The sequence below is a fragment of the Oryctolagus cuniculus genome, chromosome 7 (assembly GCF_051225735.1).
Source record: "Oryctolagus cuniculus isolate XC-2025 breed Fujian yellow rabbit chromosome 7, ASM5122573v1, whole genome shotgun sequence".
Lineage (NCBI taxonomy): Eukaryota > Metazoa > Chordata > Mammalia > Lagomorpha > Leporidae > Oryctolagus > Oryctolagus cuniculus.
This window is the reverse complement of record NC_142873.1, coordinates 37,696,474-37,718,308: the sequence shown is the minus strand read 5'-3', so window position 1 is coordinate 37,718,308 and position 21,835 is coordinate 37,696,474. Positions and strand designations below refer to the sequence as shown.

The following is a 21,835-nucleotide window of genomic DNA, read 5'->3' as shown; positions in this document are numbered from 1 at the left end:
GGCGGGGGCCCGTCGGCCGGCCCGGGCAGGACAGCCGGGGGGTTGGCCGTGGAAGTAGCGCGACAGGCCAGGCGCTGCTGCTGCTGCTGCTGCTGCTGCTGCTGCTGCCCATTGGCACCCAGGCGCCGGCTGCAGCAGGCAGAGGCCCAGGCCAGACGCACAGCCCGACGCTCCCTGGTGGTCTAGTGGTTAGGATTCGGCGCTCTCACCGCCGCGGCCCGGGTTCGATTCCCGGTCAGGGAAGCCTTTCTTCTTCCTCGGAGGGCCGGCGTGTGTGCTCTGCCTCCCGCAGTACAGCCCGCCCACTTTTGCACAACCACGCAGCCAACTGCTTGTGCAATGGGGCAACGCACACTGCGCCCCAGCCCCGGCCCCGGCCCAAGCTCTGTGCCTCTGCCTCCGCGGCCGCCCTCAGCTGCTGTCCTTTTCGCCAGCTGCGCCACCTCAGGACCTTTGGCCGCTCCCCACCTCCAGGCTGCTCGCTGTCCCCCTGCTCCCGCGCCTCCCCTGCCAGCCTTTCTGCGACACTCCTGGGCAGCCGGAACACCCCCAACCCAGACGTGGGCACGCGCGCACCAACACACATCCACCCGCACACCCAGGATGCCACAATTCCGGAACAGCCGCACCCCACTCCACACACAGGGACCGGTGCCTGCACGCACTCGGCCTCACGTCCTCACTCACGACATCACCGCCGCCGGCACCACGCACAGGAACGCGTGTGCTTCTGCGTGCGCGCGCACACACACACTCACACACACACACAGACACACACACACAGAGACACAGAGGGCACGCCTTCTCTCCCTGCCCGTTGGGCCAGGTGCCAGGTGCCGCGTGCCATGGCCTCCGTGGGTCTGAGAGTCACCAAGCAGCCCAGGGTGCAGTTGCTTTGGTTTTCCCACCGTGAGCCGATCCAGGCTCCCAGGTGGGCTCGGGGCTTGAACACGTGGGAGCTGTCCCAGAGGGGCCCTGCACTTGGCACCCCTCCCCGCCTCCACCCCCCAGGATGCAGGATGCAGGATGCAGGATGCAGGATGCAGGATGCAGGATGCAGGATGCAGGATGCAGATGCGAGACCAGCAGGCTGGAGAGGGCCGGCAAGCTGGAGCCCTGGGCAATGCCGGCGGCTGGCCATAGGTGAGGGAGCCTCCTCCTCCGGGAGGAGGTGGGAGAGGGCTTGCGGACAGCCCGAGAGCCGAGATGACAGCCAGCCAGTGTGTGGGGACAAGGTGGAGGAGAGGGGAGCGGCATACGCTGGTGTTTCACCGTGGGCTCTCTCCGCACGGGAGGGAACCGACCCTCCCGGTCCCCGTCGCGGGCCACGCCACCACGGATTTGGTAGCACGTTCCAATCCCCGCCTCATCTCTGAGCTCGCGCTCTCTGCGTCCCGATTGACGCCTCGATCCCTGCATGCGGTTCTCCGCCCTACTCTGTGCCGGCTCGGCCCTCGTCAAGTAGCGGCTCCGGCTCCTTGTGCCCACACAGGACCTCCAGGGCAAGGGCGGAGCTGCCCAGCCGCTTAGGGCAGGTCTCGGGGGCGACAGGTCGACGGGACTCAGAGGGCAGCGTCTCAGGCGTGGAGCCTCCCGTGCTGTGGGTTGGGAGGGGCCCGGCCCTGGGCACTGGGGGCGGTGTGTGGGGCGCGTGGCAGGGCTGGAGTCGGGTGTCCGTTCTGGAGGCTGGCATCCCAAGCAGCCTAGGGCCAGGGCGTGAGCCCCCAACGGGGGCCGGCATCTGTCCAGCAGCCGGAAGGCGGGAGGAGTCGTGGAAGGGTGCTAGGGCCAGCCGCGCGTTGGCAATGGTTGGTTGTGAGAGCAGGGTGTGGGGAGGCGAAGCGGCGGGGCTTGGCGGCTCAGTGGCCGGCCGGCAGAGCGGCGAGGTCGGAAGTGCAGCGCGTGGGCCCGAAGTGGGTATCAGGAGAGGCAGAGGCTAGGAAGGAGGCAGGGGTGCGAGAGCTGAGGCACTGGCGCTGGGCTAGGCGGGGTTCGGCGGCCAGGGGGGCTGGGGAGCGCGTGTGCCAAGAGTGCTGGTGCAAGGCTGGCCAGAGAGGAGCCCGAGGGAGCGGCTTGCGCAGAGGCACTGCTGGGGCTGCCCAAGCAAAAGGGGAGCAGGAGCTGCATGGGCCGGGAATCGAACCCGGGCCTCCCGCGTGGCAGGCGAGAATTCTACCACTGAACCACCCATGCACCGTCGGCGGGCGCCGCCAGGAGCCGCCACAGGCCCGCAGGCTGATCACCACGAGCTGCTCCGTTGCAGCCGCTTTCCGTGGAGCAGGGCGACCACGCGCAAGCAGAAGGAGCTGCTCCACGCGCCTCTAGGGCCCAGGCTGCTTGGCAAGCTGCCTAGAGTTGAGGATGGGCGGAATGGTTGGCTGGGGTGGGGTTGGAGGGGGTGTGGTGTGGTGTGGTGTGGTGGTGGTTGGCCTTGGATGGATGGGTGGGTGGGGTTTGGGAGGGAGACACACACACACACACACACACACACACACACACACACGAGACAGAGAGAGAGAGAGAGAGAGAGAGCGCTAGAGAGAGAGCTAGAGAGCAAGAGGCAGGCAGACAGAGAAAGAGAGAGAAGCACAGAGCTTCAGCTCCTGCTGGGTTGTTGTCTGCATCCCAGGGCACGGGGAAGGAGGGGCGCTGGAGCCCAGAGAGAGCCAGGATGCAGCCGGCCAGACCCGGCCCTCTGCCCAGGTCCCCGTCAGAGCAGGTGACTCGGGGCGGTCCCCGTGGTGGTGGGCTCGGGTGTGAGCCACGGCTGCAACAGGAGCACCGGCTGAAGGCGGGTGTGTGGCCGGCCGCCACGCTGGGTGGGGCGCGCCTGCCCATGGAGCCCCCCGCCCCGCCCCTGGGGAGGCGGTGGGTCGTGGAGGAGAGCCAACGTGTGCAGCTGGGTGACCGCAGGGCGCCTGGGCCTTCGGCCGGCCACCAACCACTGCCCCGGGTGGTTTTCCCGACTCGTGGCCTCTGTGCCTCCTGAGGCAGCTGTGCTGAGGCCGAGAGAGGCGGGAGCACGGGGTCAGCCAAGGGCTCCGAGGAGCAGGATCCCGGGCAGCGCGCTGTCCCGAGCAGGCAGACAGGCTGGCAGGCGGGAGGCGGGAGGCGGGAGTGCGCGGCGAGGGCGAGGAGGTGGGACGCGGCCGAAGTGCGCTGCTCTCGGTGGGCTGGCTGCAGACAGGTGTTTAGGGGACGCTCGGGAGGACTGTGGGCGGGCCGCCCGTCGGTTCAGCGCTCTGGGGCTGGCAGGTGGCGGGGAGAGGTGGAGGAGATCTGGGGACTGGGGCTGGGAGGCGGAGGGCCGTGAATGTGCGGAAGGTAGCGGCAGAGGGTGGCGGCAGAGGAGCGGAGGAGCCAGGAAGACTCGGAGGCAGGTGGGTCCCGAGAAGCGGTGTGGTGGGGAGAGGTGGGCGGGAGTGCCTGCGCGCTGGCCAGTTGGAGCGGGGTCCCTGTGGCGAGTCCCACGTGTGGGCCGGGCCGGCAAGGCGGGGTCTCGCTCGCGACGGCTGGAGAGCCGGAGCGGCGAGCGGCGTGTTGCACGACGGGCGCGAGGCTGGCCCGGGCGTGCCAAAAAGGCGTGCTTGTCAGGAGTGGGATTCGAACCCACGCCTCCAGGGGAGACTGCGACCTGAACGCAGCGCCTTAGACCGCTCGGCCATCCTGACGGCGGGCCGGGTGGCGCGGCCGTTCCCTTGGCTGGGGGAGCGCGCCAGGGACTGCGGCCTTGGTCCGTCGCGCCGCCTGGGCCCTGGGCTGCGGGGCCAGGGCGCAGGCCGCCGGGCGCGCGGGGCGCGCGGGGCGCGCGGTTCCCGGGGCAGCTCCGCGCGGTTCCCGGGGCTTGCAGGGCGCCGCTGCCCGGTTCTGGAGGCCGCACGGGGCACCCGGCAGCACCCCCCGGGACGCATCCCAGACGGGCCGCCCGCTCCTTCCAGTTCGCAGCGCTACCCCCCGCCCCCGTTGTGCCCCGCCCACCGGGTCGTCGTGGTCTTCCTCCTCCTCCTCCTCTCCCTCTGGGTTTTCCTGGTGGTGCTCTTCCTCCTCTTCCTCGCTGTGCCCCTCCGCTGGCTCTTCTCCCCTCTCCTCTTGCTGCTGCTGCTGCTGCTGCTGCTGCTGCTGCTGCTGCTGCTCTTCCTCATCTTCATCCTCCTCCCTGGCTTCCCCTGGGTCCTCCGGTTGGTTGGCTCTATGCTCCTGGAAGCTAGCATGTTGTGGTCCCGGGCCGGGGAGTCCACGTGGGGCGAAGGCACTAGGTTGCGGGGACCGGGGCCTGGGGACTGGGGACGGGTGGCGGTTGGCCCTGGAGCCGGTGTGTGGGCGGTGGAGGGCAGGGGTCGGGTGCGGGCGGGCGGGCGGACGCAGAGGGGTCGAGGGGACCCGAGGGTGGCCGCCGCCGTCCTCGTTAGTATAGTGGTGAGTATCCCCGCCTGTCACGCGGGAGACCGGGGTTCGATTCCCCGACGGGGAGGCAAGCCGCCCTTTTTGGCCAGGCCCCGCACGCCGGCCCCCGCACGCGGAGCACCAGGGACCGTGTGGCCTGCGGGCCCCGGACACGCACCCGTGTTGGGCGCACAGGGCGCGGCGCGCGCGAGGAGTTTTCGCTCGCCCACGGTCGGTCGCCACCGACCGACAGGGCTTGGTGCGCTTGGTGCGCTTGGTGCGCTACGTGCGCTAGGTGCGCTGGGTGAGGGGGCGCGGACGAGCCGGGGAGCGAGCCTGCGGGTGCGGTCGGTCGCCTGGCCGTCGGACCTCTGGTGCACGAGGGCTTGGACGAGCCAGCTGAGGGCGGACGCGGAGACGGATACGGATACGGACGCGCGCGCCGCCGGGGCTCCGCTGGATCCGGAGGCCGGTTCCCAGGAGTAAGGAGACCGGGAGGCGCTGGGCGGAGGCGGGCGCGTGCGCAGACGGAGAAGCGGCTGGCGTGCGTGTGGATGCGCGAGGGCGCGCGCGTGGATCGGGCAGGCGTGCTGGGCTTGGCCGGCGGGGCGCCGGGCGGCCTTGGGGTGGCAGCGGGGAAGTGCGGGCGAGGCGCGCCGTCGGGGCTCGGGGGCGGCGGGGCGCTCCGGGCAAGCCGGGCGGCGCGTGGCCAGGCCGGCCTCGGCGGGAGGCGTTGGTGGTATAGTGGTGAGCATAGCTGCCTTCCAAGCAGTTGACCCGGGTTCGATTCCCGGCCAACGCAGCGCGCCCACCTTTTGGCAGAGGCGGTGGTCGTGGCGCGCGCCCGGCCGCCCAGGTGGGGCGGACTCGGCTGAGCGCGGCGGGGCAGGGCGTGCGCGGGGCCAGGAGACGGAGGCGCGCCGTGTGTTTTTGAGGTCAGGGCGGATGGCGGGCGGGGGCCCGTCGGCTGGCCCGGGCAGGACAGCCGGGGGTTGGCCGTGGAAGTAGCGCGACAGGCCAGGCGCTGCTGCTGCTGCTGCTGCTGCTGCTGCTGCTGCTGCCCATTGGCACCCAGGCGCCGGCTGCAGCAGGCAGAGGCCCAGGCCAGACGCACAGCCCGACGCTCCCTGGTGGTCTAGTGGTTAGGATTCGGCGCTCTCACCGCCGCGGCCCGGGTTCGATTCCCGGTCAGGGAAGCCTTTCTTCTTCCTCGGAGGGCCGGCGTGTGTGCTCTGCCTCCCGCAGTACAGCCCGCCCACTTTTGCACAACCACGCAGCCAACTGCTTGTGCAATGGGGCAACGCACACTGCGCCCCAGCCCCGGCCCCGGCCCAAGCTCTGTGCCTCTGCCTCCGCGGCCGCCCTCAGCTGCTGTCCTTTTCGCCAGCTGCGCCACCTCAGGACCTTCGGCCGCTCCCCACCTCCAGGCTGCTCGCTGTCCCCCTGCTCCCGCGCCTCCCCTGCCAGCCTTTCTGCGACACTCCTGGGCAGCCGGAACACCCCCAACCCAGACGTGGGCACGCGCGCACCAACACACATCCACCCGCACACCCAGGATGCCACAATTCCGGAACAGCCGCACCCCACTCCACACACAGGGACCGGTGCCTGCACGCACTCGGCCTCACGTCCTCACTCACGACATCACCGCCGCCGCCGGCACCACGCACAGGAACGCGTGTGCTTCTGCGTGCGCGCGCACACACACACTCACACACACACAGACACACACACACAGAGACACAGAGGGCACGCCTTCTCTCCCTGCCCGTTGGGCCAGGTGCCAGGTGCCGCGTGCCATGGCCTCCGTGGGTCTGAGAGTCACCAAGCAGCCCAGGGTGCAGTTGCTTTGGTTTTCCCACCGTGAGCCGATCCAGGCTCCCAGGTGGGCTCGGGGCTTGAACACGTGGGAGCTGTCCCAGAGGGGCCCTGCACTTGGCACCCCTCCCCGCCTCCACCCCCCAGGATGCAGGATGCAGGATGCAGGATGCAGGATGCAGGATGCAGGATGCAGATGCGAGACCAGCAGGCTGGAGAGGGCCGGCAAGCTGGAGCCCTGGGCAATGCCGGCGGCTGGCCATAGGTGAGGGAGCCTCCTCCTCCGGGAGGAGGTGGGAGAGGGCTTGCGGACAGCCCGAGAGCCGAGATGACAGCCAGCCAGTGTGTGGGGACAAGGTGGAGGAGAGGGGAGCGGCATACGCTGGTGTTTCACCGTGGGCTCTCTCCGCACGGGAGGGAACCGACCCTCCCGGTCCCCGTCGCGGGCCACGCCACCACGGATTTGGTAGCACGTTCCAATCCCCGCCTCATCTCTGAGCTCGCGCTCTCTGCGTCCCGATTGACGCCTCGATCCCTGCATGCGGTTCTCCGCCCTACTCTGTGCCGGCTCGGCCCTCGTCAAGTAGCGGCTCCGGCTCCTTGTGCCCACACAGGACCTCCAGGGCAAGGGCGGAGCTGCCCAGCCGCTTAGGGCAGGTCTCGGGGGCGACAGGTCGACGGGACTCAGAGGGCAGCGTCTCAGGCGTGGAGCCTCCCGTGCTGTGGGTTGGGAGGGGCCCGGCCCTGGGCACTGGGGGCGGTGTGTGGGGCGCGTGGCAGGGCTGGAGTCGGGTGTCCGTTCTGGAGGCTGGCATCCCAAGCAGCCTAGGGCCAGGGCGTGAGCCCCCAACGGGGGCCGGCATCTGTCCAGCAGCCGGAAGGCGGGAGGAGTCGTGGAAGGGTGCTAGGGCCAGCCGCGCGTTGGCAATGGTTGGTTGTGAGAGCAGGGTGTGGGGAGGCGAAGCGGCGGGGCTTGGCGGCTCAGTGGCCGGCCGGCAGAGCGGCGAGGTCGGAAGTGCAGCGCGTGGGCCCGAAGTGGGTATCAGGAGAGGCAGAGGCTAGGAAGGAGGCAGGGGTGCGAGAGCTGAGGCACTGGCGCTGGGCTAGGCGGGGTTCGGCGGCCAGGGGGGCTGGGGAGCGCGTGTGCCAAGAGTGCTGGTGCAAGGCTGGCCAGAGAGGAGCCCGAGGGAGCGGCTTGCGCAGAGGCACTGCTGGGGCTGCCCAAGCAAAAGGGGAGCAGGAGCTGCATGGGCCGGGAATCGAACCCGGGCCTCCCGCGTGGCAGGCGAGAATTCTACCACTGAACCACCCATGCACCGTCGGCGGGCGCCGCCAGGAGCCGCCACAGGCCCGCAGGCTGATCACCACGAGCTGCTCCGTTGCAGCCGCTTTCCGTGGAGCAGGGCGACCACGCGCAAGCAGAAGGAGCTGCTCCACGCGCCTCTAGGGCCCAGGCTGCTTGGCAAGCTGCCTAGAGTTGAGGATGGGCGGAATGGTTGGCTGGGGTGGGGTTGGAGGGGGTGTGGTGTGGTGTGGTGTGGTGGTGGTTGGCCTTGGATGGATGGGTGGGTGGGGTTTGGGAGGGAGACACACACACACACACACACACACACACACACGAGACAGAGAGAGAGAGAGAGAGAGAGAGCGCTAGAGAGAGAGCTAGAGAGCAAGAGGCAGGCAGACAGAGAAAGAGAGAGAAGCACAGAGCTTCAGCTCCTGCTGGGTTGTTGTCTGCATCCCAGGGCACGGGGAAGGAGGGGCGCTGGAGCCCAGAGAGAGCCAGGATGCAGCCGGCCAGACCCGGCCCTCTGCCCAGGTCCCCGTCAGAGCAGGTGACTCGGGGCGGTCCCCGTGGTGGTGGGCTCGGGTGTGAGCCACGGCTGCAACAGGAGCACCGGCTGAAGGCGGGTGTGTGGCCGGCCGCCACGCTGGGTGGGGCGCGCCTGCCCATGGAGCCCCCCGCCCCGCCCCTGGGGAGGCGGTGGGTCGTGGAGGAGAGCCAACGTGTGCAGCTGGGTGACCGCAGGGCGCCTGGGCCTTCGGCCGGCCACCAACCACTGCCCCGGGTGGTTTTCCCGACTCGTGGCCTCTGTGCCTCCTGAGGCAGCTGTGCTGAGGCCGAGAGAGGCGGGAGCACGGGGTCAGCCAAGGGCTCCGAGGAGCAGGATCCCGGGCAGCGCGCTGTCCCGAGCAGGCAGACAGGCTGGCAGGCGGGAGGCGGGAGGCGGGAGTGCGCGGCGAGGGCGAGGAGGTGGGACGCGGCCGAAGTGCGCTGCTCTCGGTGGGCTGGCTGCAGACAGGTGTTTAGGGGACGCTCGGGAGGACTGTGGGCGGGCCGCCCGTCGGTTCAGCGCTCTGGGGCTGGCAGGTGGCGGGGAGAGGTGGAGGAGATCTGGGGACTGGGGCTGGGAGGCGGAGGGCCGTGAATGTGCGGAAGGTAGCGGCAGAGGGTGGCGGCAGAGGAGCGGAGGAGCCAGGAAGACTCGGAGGCAGGTGGGTCCCGAGAAGCGGTGTGGTGGGGAGAGGTGGGCGGGAGTGCCTGCGCGCTGGCCAGTTGGAGCGGGGTCCCTGTGGCGAGTCCCACGTGTGGGCCGGGCCGGCAAGGCGGGGTCTCGCTCGCGACGGCTGGAGAGCCGGAGCGGCGAGCGGCGTGTTGCACGACGGGCGCGAGGCTGGCCCGGGCGTGCCAAAAAGGCGTGCTTGTCAGGAGTGGGATTCGAACCCACGCCTCCAGGGGAGACTGCGACCTGAACGCAGCGCCTTAGACCGCTCGGCCATCCTGACGGCGGGCCGGGTGGCGCGGCCGTTCCCTTGGCTGGGGGAGCGCGCCAGGGACTGCGGCCTTGGTCCGTCGCGCCGCCTGGGCCCTGGGCTGCGGGGCCAGGGCGCAGGCCGCCGGGCGCGCGGGGCGCGCGGGGCGCGCGGGGCGCGCGGTTCCCGGGGCAGCTCCGCGCGGTTCCCGGGGCTTGCAGGGCGCCGCTGCCCGGTTCTGGAGGCCGCACGGGGCACCCGGCAGCACCCCCCGGGACGCATCCCAGACGGGCCGCCCGCTCCTTCCAGTTCGCAGCGCTACCCCCCGCCCCCGTTGTGCCCCGCCCACCGGGTCGTCGTGGTCTTCCTCCTCCTCCTCCTCTCCCTCTGGGTTTTCCTGGTGGTGCTCTTCCTCCTCTTCCTCGCTGTGCCCCTCCGCTGGCTCTTCTCCCCTCTCCTCTTGCTGCTGCTGCTGCTGCTGCTGCTGCTGCTCTTCCTCATCTTCATCCTCCTCCCTGGCTTCCCCTGGGTCCTCCGGTTGGTTGGCTCTATGCTCCTGGAAGCTAGCATGTTGTGGTCCCGGGCCGGGGAGTCCACGTGGGGCGAAGGCACTAGGTTGCGGGGACCGGGGCCTGGGGACTGGGGACGGGTGGCGGTTGGCCCTGGAGCCGGTGTGTGGGCGGTGGAGGGCAGGGGTCGGGTGCGGGCGGGCGGGCGGACGCAGAGGGGTCGAGGGGACCCGAGGGTGGCCGCCGCCGTCCTCGTTAGTATAGTGGTGAGTATCCCCGCCTGTCACGCGGGAGACCGGGGTTCGATTCCCCGACGGGGAGGCAAGCCGCCCTTTTTGGCCAGGCCCCGCACGCCGGCCCCCGCACGCGGAGCACCAGGGACCGTGTGGCCTGCGGGCCCCGGACACGCACCCGTGTTGGGCGCACAGGGCGCGGCGCGCGCGAGGAGTTTTCGCTCGCCCACGGTCGGTCGCCACCGACCGACAGGGCTTGGTGCGCTTGGTGCGCTTGGTGCGCTTGGTGCGCTACGTGCGCTAGGTGCGCTGGGTGAGGGGGCGCGGACGAGCCGGGGAGCGAGCCTGCGGGTGCGGTCGGTCGCCTGGCCGTCGGACCTCTGGTGCACGAGGGCTTGGACGAGCCAGCTGAGGGCGGACGCGGAGACGGATACGGATACGGACGCGCGCGCCGCCGGGGCTCCGCTGGATCCGGAGGCCGGTTCCCAGGAGTAAGGAGACCGGGAGGCGCTGGGCGGAGGCGGGCGCGTGCGCAGACGGAGAAGCGGCTGGCGTGCGTGTGGATGCGCGAGGGCGCGCGCGTGGATCGGGCAGGCGTGCTGGGCTTGGCCGGCGGGGCGCCGGGCGGCCTTGGGGTGGCAGCGGGGAAGTGCGGGCGAGGCGCGCCGTCGGGGCTCGGGGGCGGCGGGGCGCTCCGGGCAAGCCGGGCGGCGCGTGGCCAGGCCGGCCTCGGCGGGAGGCGTTGGTGGTATAGTGGTGAGCATAGCTGCCTTCCAAGCAGTTGACCCGGGTTCGATTCCCGGCCAACGCAGCGCGCCCACCTTTTGGCAGAGGCGGTGGTCGTGGCGCGCGCCCGGCCGCCCAGGTGGGGCGGACTCGGCTGAGCGCGGCGGGGCAGGGCGTGCGCGGGGCCAGGAGACGGAGGCGCGCCGTGTGTTTTTGAGGTCAGGGCGGATGGCGGGCGGGGGCCCGTCGGCCGGCCCGGGCAGGACAGCCGGGGGGTTGGCCGTGGAAGTAGCGCGACAGGCCAGGCGCTGCTGCTGCTGCTGCTGCTGCTGCTGCTGCTGCCCATTGGCACCCAGGCGCCGGCTGCAGCAGGCAGAGGCCCAGGCCAGACGCACAGCCCGACGCTCCCTGGTGGTCTAGTGGTTAGGATTCGGCGCTCTCACCGCCGCGGCCCGGGTTCGATTCCCGGTCAGGGAAGCCTTTCTTCTTCCTCGGAGGGCCGGCGTGTGTGCTCTGCCTCCCGCAGTACAGCCCGCCCACTTTTGCACAACCACGCAGCCAACTGCTTGTGCAATGGGGCAACGCACACTGCGCCCCAGCCCCGGCCCCGGCCCAAGCTCTGTGCCTCTGCCTCCGCGGCCGCCCTCAGCTGCTGTCCTTTTCGCCAGCTGCGCCACCTCAGGACCTTTGGCCGCTCCCCACCTCCAGGCTGCTCGCTGTCCCCCTGCTCCCGCGCCTCCCCTGCCAGCCTTTCTGCGACACTCCTGGGCAGCCGGAACACCCCCAACCCAGACGTGGGCACGCGCGCACCAACACACATCCACCCGCACACCCAGGATGCCACAATTCCGGAACAGCCGCACCCCACTCCACACACAGGGACCGGTGCCTGCACGCACTCGGCCTCACGTCCTCACTCACGACATCACCGCCGCCGGCACCACGCACAGGAACGCGTGTGCTTCTGCGTGCGCGCGCACACACACACTCACACACACACACAGACACACACACACAGAGACACAGAGGGCACGCCTTCTCTCCCTGCCCGTTGGGCCAGGTGCCAGGTGCCGCGTGCCATGGCCTCCGTGGGTCTGAGAGTCACCAAGCAGCCCAGGGTGCAGTTGCTTTGGTTTTCCCACCGTGAGCCGATCCAGGCTCCCAGGTGGGCTCGGGGCTTGAACACGTGGGAGCTGTCCCAGAGGGGCCCTGCACTTGGCACCCCTCCCCGCCTCCACCCCCCAGGATGCAGGATGCAGGATGCAGGATGCAGGATGCAGGATGCAGATGCGAGACCAGCAGGCTGGAGAGGGCCGGCAAGCTGGAGCCCTGGGCAATGCCGGCGGCTGGCCATAGGTGAGGGAGCCTCCTCCTCCGGGAGGAGGTGGGAGAGGGCTTGCGGACAGCCCGAGAGCCGAGATGACAGCCAGTCAGTGTGTGGGGACAAGGTGGAGGAGAGGGGAGCGGCATACGCTGGCGTTTCACCGTGGGCTCTCTCCGCACGGGAGGGAACCGACCCTCCCGGTCCCTGTCGCGGGCCACGCCACCACGGATTTGGTAGCACGTTCCAATCCCCGCCTCATCTCTGAGCTCGCGCTCTCTGCGTCCCGATTGACGCCTCGATCCCTGCATGCGGTTCTCCGCCCTACTCTGTGCCGGCTCGGCCCTCGTCAAGTAGCGGCTCCGGCTCCTTGTGCCCACACAGGACCTCCAGGGCAAGGGCGGAGCTGCCCAGCCGCTTAGGGCAGGTCTCGGGGGCGACAGGTCGAGGGGACTCAGAGGGCAGCGTCTCAGGCGTGGAGCCTCCCGTGCAGTGGGTTGGGAGGGGCCCGGCCCTGGGCACTGGGGGCGGTGTGTGGGGCGCGTGGCAGGGCTGGAGTCGGGTGTCCGTTCTGGAGGCTGGCATCCCAAGCAGCCTAGGGCCAGGGCGTGAGCCCCCAACGGGGGCCGGCATCAGTCCAGCAGCCGGAAGGCGGGAGGAGTCGTGGAAGGGTGCTAGGGCCAGCCGCGCGTTGGCGATGGTTGGTTGTGAGAGCAGGGTGTGGGGAGGCGAAGCGGCGGGGCTTGGCGGCTCAGTGGCCGGCCGGCAGAGCGGCGAGGTCGGAAGTGCAGCGCGTGGGCCCGAAGTGGGTATCAGGAGAGGCAGAGGCTAGGAAGGAGGCAGGGGTGCGAGAGCTGAGGCACTGGCGCTGGGCTAGGCGGGGTTCGGTGGCCAGGGGGGCTGGGGAGCGCGTGTGCCAAGAGTGCTGGTGCAAGGCTGGCCAGAGAGGAGCCCGAGGGAGCGGCTTGCGCAGAGGCACTGCTGGGGCTGCCCAAGCAAAAGGGGAGCAGGAGCTGCATGGGCCGGGAATCGAACCCGGGCCTCCCGCGTGGCAGGCGAGAATTCTACCACTGAACCACCCATGCACCGTCGGCGGGCGCCGCCAGGAGCCGCCACAGGCCCGCAGGCTGATCACCACGAGCTGCTCCGTTGCAGCCGCTTTCCGTGGAGCAGGGCGACCACGCGCAAGCAGAAGGAGCTGCTCCACGCGCCTCTAGGGCCCAGGCTGCTTGGCAAGCTGCCTAGAGTTGAGGATGGGCGGAATGGTTGGCTGGGGTGGGGTTGGAGGGGGTGTGGTGTGGTGTGGTGTGGTGGTGGTTGGCCTTGGATGGATGGGTGGGTGGGGTTTGGGAGGGACACACACACACACACACACACACACACGAGACAGAGAGAGAGAGAGAGAGAGAGAGAGAGAGAGAGAGAGCTAGAGAGCTAGAGAGCAAGAGGCAGGCAGACAGAGATAGAGAGAGAAGCACAGAGCTTCAGCTCCTGCTGGGTTGTTGTCTGCATCCCAGGGCACGGGGAAGGAGGGGCGCTGGAGCCCAGAGAGAGCCAGGATGCAGCCGGCCAGACCCGGCCCTCTGCCCAGGTCCCCGTCAGAGCAGGTGACTCGGGGCGGTCCCCGTGGTGGTGGGCTTGGGTGTGAGCCACAGCTGCAACAGGAGCACCGGCTGAAGGCGGGTGTGTGGCCGGCCGCCACGCTGGGTGGGGCGCGCCTGCCCATGGAGCCCCCCGCCCCGCCCCTGGGGAGGCGGTGGGTCGTGGAGCAGAGCCAACGTGTGCAGCTGGGTGACCGCAGGGCGCCTGGGCCTTCGGCCGGCCACCAACCACTGCCCCGGGTGGTTTTCCCGACTCGTGGCCTCTGTGCCTCCTGAGGCAGCTGTGCTGAGGCCGAGAGAGGCGGGAGCACGGGGTCAGCCAAGGGCTCCGAGGAGCAGGATCCCGGGCAGCGCGCTGTCCCGAGCAGGCAGACAGGCTGGCAGGCGGGAGGCGGGAGGCGGGAGTGCGCGGCGAGGGCGAGGAGGTGGGACGCGGCCCAAGTGCGCTGCTCTCGGTGGGCTGGCTGCAGACAGGTGTTTAGGGGACGCTCGGGAGGACTCTGGGCGGGCCGCCCGTCGGTTCAGCGCTCTGGGGCTGGCAGGAGGCGGGGAGAGGTGGAGGAGATCTGGGGACTGGGGCTGGGAGGCGGAGGGCCGTGAATGTGCGGAAGGTAGCGGCAGAGGGTGGCGGCAGAGGAGCGGAGGAGCCAGGAAGACTCGGAGGCAGGTGGGTCCCGAGAAGCGGTGTGGTGGGGAGAGGTGGGCGGGAGTGCCTGCGCGCTGGCCAGTTGGAGCGGGGTCCCTGTGGCGAGTCCCACGTGTGGGCCGGGCCGGCAAGGCGGGGTCTCGCTCGCGACGGCTGGAGAGGCGGAGCGGCGAGCGGCGTGTTGCACGACGGGCGCGAGGCTGGCCCGGGCGTGCCAAAAAGGCGTGCTTGTCAGGAGTGGGATTCGAACCCACGCCTCCAGGGGAGACTGCGACCTGAACGCAGCGCCTTAGACCGCTCGGCCATCCTGACGGCGGGCCGGGTGGCGCGGCCGTTCCCTTGGCTGGGGGAGCGCGCCAGGGACTGCGGCCTTGGTCCGTCGCGCCGCCTGGGCCCTGGGCTGCGGGGCCAGGGCGCAGGCCGCCGGGCGCGCGGTTCCCGGGGCAGCTCCGCGCGGTTCCCGGGGCTTGCAGGGCGCCGCTGCCCGGTTCTGGAGGCCGCACGGGGCACCCGGCAGCACCCCGGGACGCATCCCAGACGGGCCGCCCGCTCCTTCCAGTTCGCAGCGCTACCCCCCGCCCCCGTTGTGCCCCGCCCACCGGGTCGTCGTGGTCTTCCTCCTCCTCCTCCTCCTCTCCCTCTGGGTTTTCCTGGGGGTGCTCTTCCTCCTCTTCCTCGCTGTGCCCCTCCGCTGGCTCTTCTCCCCTCTCCTCTTGCTGCTGCTGCTGCTGCTGCTGCTGCTGCTGCTGCTGCTGCTCTTCCTCATCTTCATCCTCCTCCCTGGCTTCCCCTGGGTCCTCCGGTTGGTTGGCTCTATGCTCCTGGAAGCTAGCATGTTGTGGTCACGGGCCGGGGAGTCCACGTGGGGCGAAGGCACTAGGTTGCGGGGACCGGGGCCTGGGCACTGGGGACGGGTGGCGGTTGGCCCTGGAGCCGGTGTGTGGGCGGTGGAGGGCAGGGGTCGGGTGCGGGCGGGCGGGCGGACGCAGAGGGGTCGAGGGGACCCGAGGGTGGCCGCCGCCGTCCTCGTTAGTATAGTGGTGAGTATCCCCGCCTGTCACGCGGGAGACCGGGGTTCGATTCCCCGACGGGGAGGCAAGCCGCCCTTTTTGGCCAGGCCCCGCACGCCGGCCCCCGCACGCGGAGCACCAGGGACCGTGTGGCCTGCGGGCCCCGGACACGCACCCGTGTTGGGCGCACAGGGCGCGGCGCGCGCGAGGAGTTTTCGCTCGCCCACGGTCGGTCGCGACCGACCGACAGGGCTTGGTGCGCTTGGTGCGCTTGGTGCGCTTGGTGCGCTAGGTGCGCTAGGTGCGCTAGGTGCGCTGGGTGAGGGGGCGCGGACGAGCCGGGGAGCGAGCCTGCGGGTGCGGTCGGTCGCCTGGCCGTCGGACCTCTGGTGCACGAGGGCTTGGACGAGCCAGCTGAGGGCGGACGCGGAGACGGATACGGATACGGACGAGCGCGCCGCCGGGGCTCCGCTGGATCCGGAGGCCGGGGCCCAGGAGTAAGGAGACCTGGAGCCGCTGGGCGGAGGCGGGCGCGTGCGCAGACGGAGAAGCGGCTGGCGTGCGTGTGGATGCGCGAGGGCGCGCGCGTGGATCGGGCAGGCGTGCTGGGCTTGGCCGGCGGGGCGCCGGGCGGCCTTGGGGTGGCAGCGGGGACGTGCGGGCGAGGCGCGCCGTCGGGGCACGGGGGCGGCGGGGCGCTCCGGGCAAGCCGGGCGGCGCGTGGCCAGGCCGGCCTCGGCGGGAGGCGTTGGTGGTATAGTGGTGAGCATAGCTGCCTTCCAAGCAGTTGACCCGGGTTCGATTCCCGGCCGACGCAGCGCGCCCACCTTTTGGCAGAGGCGGTGGTCGTGGCGCGCGCCCGGCCGCCCAGGTGGGGCGGGCTTGGCTGAGCGCGGCGGGGCAGGGCGTGCGCGGGGGCCAGGAGACGGAGGCGCGCCCTGTGTTTTTTTGAGGTCAGGGCGGATGTCGGGCGGGGGCCCGTCGGCCGGCCCGGGCAGGACAGCCGGGGGTTGGCCGTGGAAGTAGCGCGGCAGGCCAGGCGCTGCTGCTGCTGCTGCTGCTGCTGCTGCTGCTGCCCATTGGCACCCAGGCGCCGGCTGCAGCAGGCAGAGGCCCAGGCCAGACGCGCAGCCCGACGCTCCCTGGTGGTCTAGTGGTTAGGATTCGGCGCTCTCACCGCCGCGGCCCGGGTTCGATTCCCGGTCAGGGAAGCCTTTCTTCTTCCTCGGAGGGCTGGCGTGTGTGCTCTGCCTCCCGCAGTACAGCCCGCCCACTTTTGCACAACCACGCAGCCAACTGCTTGTGCAATGGGGCAACGCACACCGCGCCCCTGCCCTGCCCCAGCCCCAGCCCTGTGCCTCTGCCTCCGCGGCCGCCCTCAGCTGCTGTCCTTTTCGCCAGCTGCGCCACCTCAGGACCTTCGGCCGCTCCCCACCTCCAGGCTGCTCGCTGTCCCCCTGCTCCCGCGCCTCCCCTGCCCAGCCCAAAGTGCCCCTGCCAGCCTTTCTGCGACACTCCTGGGCAGCCGGAACACCCCCAACCCAGAGGTGGCCGTGGCCGTGCCAGCGCTCGCACACAAACACACTTCCACCTGCACACCCAGGACGCTGCAATCCAGGAATAGCCGCACCTCACTCACACACAGGGGCCGGTGCTGCATGCACTCTGGCCTATGTCTTCACTTGTCAAATCACCGCTGGCACGCAGCCCAGGTTTGCACACCCACGCATACTTTTTCGCGCGTGCAGACCTACTCACACACACTGGCTAGGCTTTCTCTCCCTGAGGATTTGATTAGGTGCAGGTGCAAGGGCCTCGTTGCATCTCAAAGTCGCTACTCCAGGTGCAGATGCTCTGGTTTTGCTACCATGAGCTGATCTATGGCTCCTAATCTAATGCTGGTCTGTGTGACTTCATTTGGGATTAGAGACTTTAGAAAAGTTGGCTTTTTAAAAGTATACTTAATTGCAAATATATATTCATAATTCATATCCATTTTAATTGAAAGGCAGAGATATATCTTCCATTTCCTGATTCACTCCCCAAATGGCCACAGGATCAAGTACTGTGCCTGCCCAAAGCCAGAAGCCCAGAGGTCCAATTGGGTCTACCATACCAGTGGCAGGGACAAGCACTTCAGCTGTCACCTCCTGCCTTCCAGTGTCATCTTAAGCATAGGACTGGACTGCAAGTGGAGCTGGGACTGTGGGAGATGGGCATAAACACTCGCCATGAGGAGCTGGCTTTTAAACCTTCTGAAACGGACTCCTGCTGGACAGCCAGGAGTCATGTTTCAGAAGGCATCGTTTCTTAGGTGGACTCAGGCTCCCTCGGCTCTCGATGCTCAGTGCATCTTGGAGTCACCGGTTTGTAACGCCAAGCACAGCCACCCCTAGCTGTAGGAAACCACTGCAAACTCGTTCTTCCACATCCCTGGCTCTGAGTCTGCAATTCCTCCACGGTACTGTTCCTCTCAAGGTCCTACTTGTCCCCTGAGTATCTCAGAGTGTGACTGTCCCTGGAGATGGTGACGCTAAGGTTAAGTGAGGTCCTTGGGGTGGGCCTCAATGCGATGGCTGTTGTCTCTGTGAGATTAGGACATAGACACGCGCAGAGGGAGTTCTGTCTTCAGACTGCTTTCAGCTCTTCCCTGGATCTCCAACCTGCTAACTTTTGTTTTGAAGGTTTATTTATTTAATTGAAAGGCAGACTGATGCAGGGAGAGGAGGAGAGAGAGAGAGAGAGAGAGAGAGAGAGAGAGAGAGAGATCTTTCATATGCTGGTTCACTCCCCAAATGGCTGCAGCTGACAGCACTGGTCCCCATGTTGGTGGCAGGGAGCCAAGCACTTGGGCCATCTCCTGCGGCTTTTCCGGACACATTATCAGGTGATTGAATCAGAAGTGGAGCAGAGGGGGCTTGAACAGGGGCTCCAGTGTGGGGTCCCAGCCCCTCCCCTGCTGATTTTGGACTTTCCAACCTCCACAGTCATTGGTGCCAGACACCGAGGGCTGCAAGCTCCCCTATTTGACGTTGCTTAGGAAAACCACAATACAAAAATTCAAGGCCAGTGCCTGGAAGGTTTCACAACACTTCAAGTGAGAAGCAGGCTGAGTCTCAGTAGCAACTAGGATCTTCTGTCTTTAAGTTTTTTCCTTTATACTACAATCTACAGTGAATAACCTTGTTGATATTGTTTCACATTTAAGTGCTTCTTCAGACATATGTCTGAGATGGAATTATGAGATGATAATGATTACAAATTTCAAAAAATAATGACAAGATATCCTCCAAAAATGTTCATCAATTTATAATTCCATGATTTGTGTCTCATTTTTAAAAATGTATTTATTTGAAAGGCAGAGATGCAGAGAGAGAGGGTGAGAGAGAGAGAGAGAGAGAGCGACAGTGAGCGAGCTTCCTTCTGCTGGTTTACTCCCCAAATGGTTGAAACAGCTGGAGCTGGGCCAGACCAAAGGCAGGAGCTTCTCCTAAGTCTCCCATATGGATGCGGGGCCCAAGCACTTGGGCCATCTTCTGCTGCTTTCCCAGGTGCATTAGCAGGAAGCTGGATTGGAAGTGGAGCAGCCTGGACTCAAACCAGCACCCATATGGGATGCTGGTGCTGCAGATGGAGACTTAACCTTCTACACCAGTGTCAACAGTGTCAGTTGTCTACACCAGCAACAGCCCTAGTGTCCCATTTTTGAAATACATAAATGTGTGTGCAGATCAACTGCTCAGCATCAGTGGTCCTTTACAATTCCTATAATGAAAAAACCCAGAGTGGGAGAACCACTTATAATTCCCATGGGGAAAATATTGTGAGAAACAAAACAATCCTCTACTTTGAATTTCTGCCCTTCGGGCTCTGGCCCCCATACCCCCAGGGCTGCTGCATTGCTGGCTGTAGGTGGACCCTTTCTCTTTGGCTCCCACAGAGAATAAACAACTCCAGTGCCTTGTACTGAGGTTTTGACCAGGAATTATAAAGAATCAATTCTTCCAGAAAAATCAAAGGTTAGCTATGCTTGGTAACACTCACATAAATAAAAAGTGCTCTCTGTTGAAGCTTTGAAAGGTTATGGATGGTTCTAAAATCTCCTCATTTTTCTCTGAAAAATATTTGTACTTGTGGGAGAAAATGCGTAATGTATAATTTTTTTTAAAGATTTATTTTATTTATTTGAAAGACAAAGTTACAGAGAGAGGTAGAGACAGAGAGAAAGGTCTTCCATCCACTGGTTCACTCCCCAGATGGCCACAATGGCCAGAGCTGTGCCAATCCAAAGCCAAGAGTCAGGAGCTTCTTTTGTGTCTCCCTTGTGGGTGCAGGGGCCCAAGGACTTGGGCCATCTTCTACTGCTTTCCCAGGCCATAACAGAGAGCTGGACTGGAAGAGGAGCAGCCAGGACTAGAACCGGCAACCATATGGGATGCCAGCGCTTCAGGCCAGGGCGTTAACCCGCTGTGCCACAGCACTGGCCCCTAATGTATAATTTTATAATCTTAACTGTTTTTAAGTGTACAGTTCAGTAGTGTTAAGCACATTCACATTATTGTGCAACAGATCTCTATCCCTTCTTCATTGCTAAAACAGAAACTCTATAACCGCTGAAGAACCCCTACTTCCCTCTCCCTCTCGTGACAATCACCATTTTATTTTCTGTTTCTATGAGTTTGACTCTTGAAATCATACAGCAAATATCTGTCTGTGACTGGCTTAGTTTACTTAGCACAATGTCTGTGAGGATCGTCCATGTTGTAGCATATGGCAGGATTTCCTTCTCTTTCAATTTATTTACTTGATAGGCAGAGAGACACAGAGAGACAGGAAGAGAGAGAGAGAGAGAGAGCGAGCTCCCATTCACTTGTTCACTCCCTAAATGCCTGCGGTGGTCCCCAACCGTGGCTGAAGCCAGGGGCCAGGAAGTCAGTCCAGATCTTCCACACAGGTGGCAGGAACCCAACCCCTTACGCCCTCACTGCTCCCTCCCAGGTCTGTATTAGCAGGAAGCTGGAGTCAGGAGTGGAGCCGGGTATTGAATCTAGCATTCCAAGACTTCTTAACTGCTAGACCAAATGCCTGCCCTCCTTATTTAAGGCTGACTAATATCCGATTGCATGTATATGCCACATTTTCTTCATTGCTCCACTTGTAGATGGACATTTGGGTTTGTTCTATCTCTTGGCTGGTCTAATAATTCTGTTAATACACGTGGTATGCAAATATGTCTTTGAGATTCTTTCTTTGGGATATATATGTACCCAGAAATGAGATTGCAGGATCATATGGTGTATTGGCCAGCTTTTTGGTTATTACAATGAAATACCTACAACAAGCCAGTTGTGAAGGGACGAGGTTTGTTTTGGCTCACAGTTTTGGAGGTTTACAGCTTGGTTTGGTTGTCTGGTGAGGTTGGAGGATGGCAATGGAGGAGGAATGATCGTATGGCAAGCCAGGATACAGAGAGAGAGAATGGCTGGGCCTGACCCAAGCTCCTATAACCAACTCCCTCTCAACATCCACCTTCAAAGAGCATGCCCCCTAGTGACCCGAACACTGTAATTGATTGAGGTTCTCATCTTCTCAGTAGCATTAACTTCTGGCTTTGGTGATTAAATGTCTGCATGAGGCCAGGAGCCAAGGCTTGCTGTAACCATAGCCCATGATCAGATCATTCTATTTGGATTATTTGAGGGCCCTCCATGCTGTTTTCCATAACAATGGCTTCATTTTACATTTCTACCACCGGTGCCCAGGGGTTCTGATGTTTCCATGTCCTTGCCAGCACTTGCTATTTTCTGTATTGTTGCTGTATTTTTTAATAGCAGCCCTCCTAATGGGTGTGAGCTGATAGCTCATTGTGGTTTTGATTTCCATTTCTCTAATGATTATGTTAGGTAGCTAAGTAAACATGAGCCCCCATGTGTGGAAGAAGGACCTAAGAAAATGGGGGATTCTTGGGGAAGAAAATAGGAATTTCTGTGTAGTGGAGTGAGTGAGGAAAAATGCAGAAGCAAGCCTTGAAAGCAGGCCAGTTATACATCAGATGTCTTGCCCTCGCTCCATAAGGTTGGTAGGTGGAGCCCAAGCCCTTCAGGGACAGCTTTGGGAACTCTTCCCTTCCTGGCACCAGGGGGCACTCTTAGGTCCACTAACTTGGTGCTGATGAATTCCCAAAAGGGATTTCAGGAATTCCATGCCCAGAAAGCCCTCCACCCAGCTGCCTCCCAGAAGAGGCAAGGGGAGGAGAAATGGGAGCCCCATAATTGTATCCATAAAAAGTCCAGTCTGAATACAGAGCTCAGCTCTTTCCTGAGACACCCACCTGGCCTATCAGATGTATTTCTCTTCATTAAACTTTGCTACTCTCTGTCTCGCATCTGAATTTATTTATTTATTTGAAAGGTAAGAGCCACAGAGAGAGAGAGAGAGAGAGAGAGAGAGGTCTTCCATATGCTGGTTCACTCCCCAAATGGCTGCAACAACCAGAGCTGGGCCGATCCAAAGCCAGGAGCCAGGAACTTCCTCCGGGTCTGCCACACGGGTGCAGGGGTTCAAGCACTTGGGCCACCTTCTGCTGCTTTCCCAGGCCATAGCAGAGAGCTGGACTGGAAGTGGAGCAGCCGGGACTCAAACCAGCATCCCACTACACCACAGCACCAGCCCCTCTGCCCTTTTAAAATCAGGTTATAAGTTGTCAGGTATTGTAACTACCTTTTTGTAGTTCTTTATATATATTCTGGATATACTTTTCCTCATATATGATTTTCAAATACTTTCTTCCATCTATAGGTTGCCCTGATGATTTTTGTCCTTTGATTCATAGCA

At 65.0% G+C, this 21,835-nt stretch overlaps 9 non-coding genes across 9 annotated transcripts; all 9 read left to right on the top strand.

Moving 5' to 3' along the window:
* The first annotated feature begins 171 nt into the window (after positions 1-171).
* Positions 172-243, top strand: TRNAE-CUC (transfer RNA glutamic acid (anticodon CUC)). The gene has a single exon. It is a non-coding gene; the product is annotated as a tRNA-Glu (tRNA).
* Positions 244-4,399: 4,156 nt separating this feature from the next.
* On the top strand, positions 4,400-4,471 carry TRNAD-GUC (transfer RNA aspartic acid (anticodon GUC)). The gene has a single exon. It is a non-coding gene; the product is annotated as a tRNA-Asp (tRNA).
* Positions 4,472-5,113: 642 nt separating this feature from the next.
* TRNAG-UCC (transfer RNA glycine (anticodon UCC)) lies at positions 5,114-5,185 on the top strand. The gene has a single exon. It is a non-coding gene; the product is annotated as a tRNA-Gly (tRNA).
* A 322-nt stretch (positions 5,186-5,507) lies between these two features.
* Positions 5,508-5,579, top strand: TRNAE-CUC (transfer RNA glutamic acid (anticodon CUC)). Its single transcript has one exon. It is a non-coding gene; the product is annotated as a tRNA-Glu (tRNA).
* Positions 5,580-9,713: 4,134 nt separating this feature from the next.
* Positions 9,714-9,785, top strand: TRNAD-GUC (transfer RNA aspartic acid (anticodon GUC)). The gene has a single exon. It is a non-coding gene; the product is annotated as a tRNA-Asp (tRNA).
* A 651-nt stretch (positions 9,786-10,436) lies between these two features.
* Positions 10,437-10,508, top strand: TRNAG-UCC (transfer RNA glycine (anticodon UCC)). The gene has a single exon. It is a non-coding gene; the product is annotated as a tRNA-Gly (tRNA).
* Positions 10,509-10,828: 320 nt separating this feature from the next.
* TRNAE-CUC (transfer RNA glutamic acid (anticodon CUC)) lies at positions 10,829-10,900 on the top strand. Its single transcript has one exon. It is a non-coding gene; the product is annotated as a tRNA-Glu (tRNA).
* A 4,114-nt stretch (positions 10,901-15,014) lies between these two features.
* On the top strand, positions 15,015-15,086 carry TRNAD-GUC (transfer RNA aspartic acid (anticodon GUC)). Its single transcript has one exon. It is a non-coding gene; the product is annotated as a tRNA-Asp (tRNA).
* Positions 15,087-16,140: 1,054 nt separating this feature from the next.
* Positions 16,141-16,212, top strand: TRNAE-CUC (transfer RNA glutamic acid (anticodon CUC)). Its single transcript has one exon. It is a non-coding gene; the product is annotated as a tRNA-Glu (tRNA).
* Positions 16,213-21,835: the final 5,623 nt, after the last annotated feature.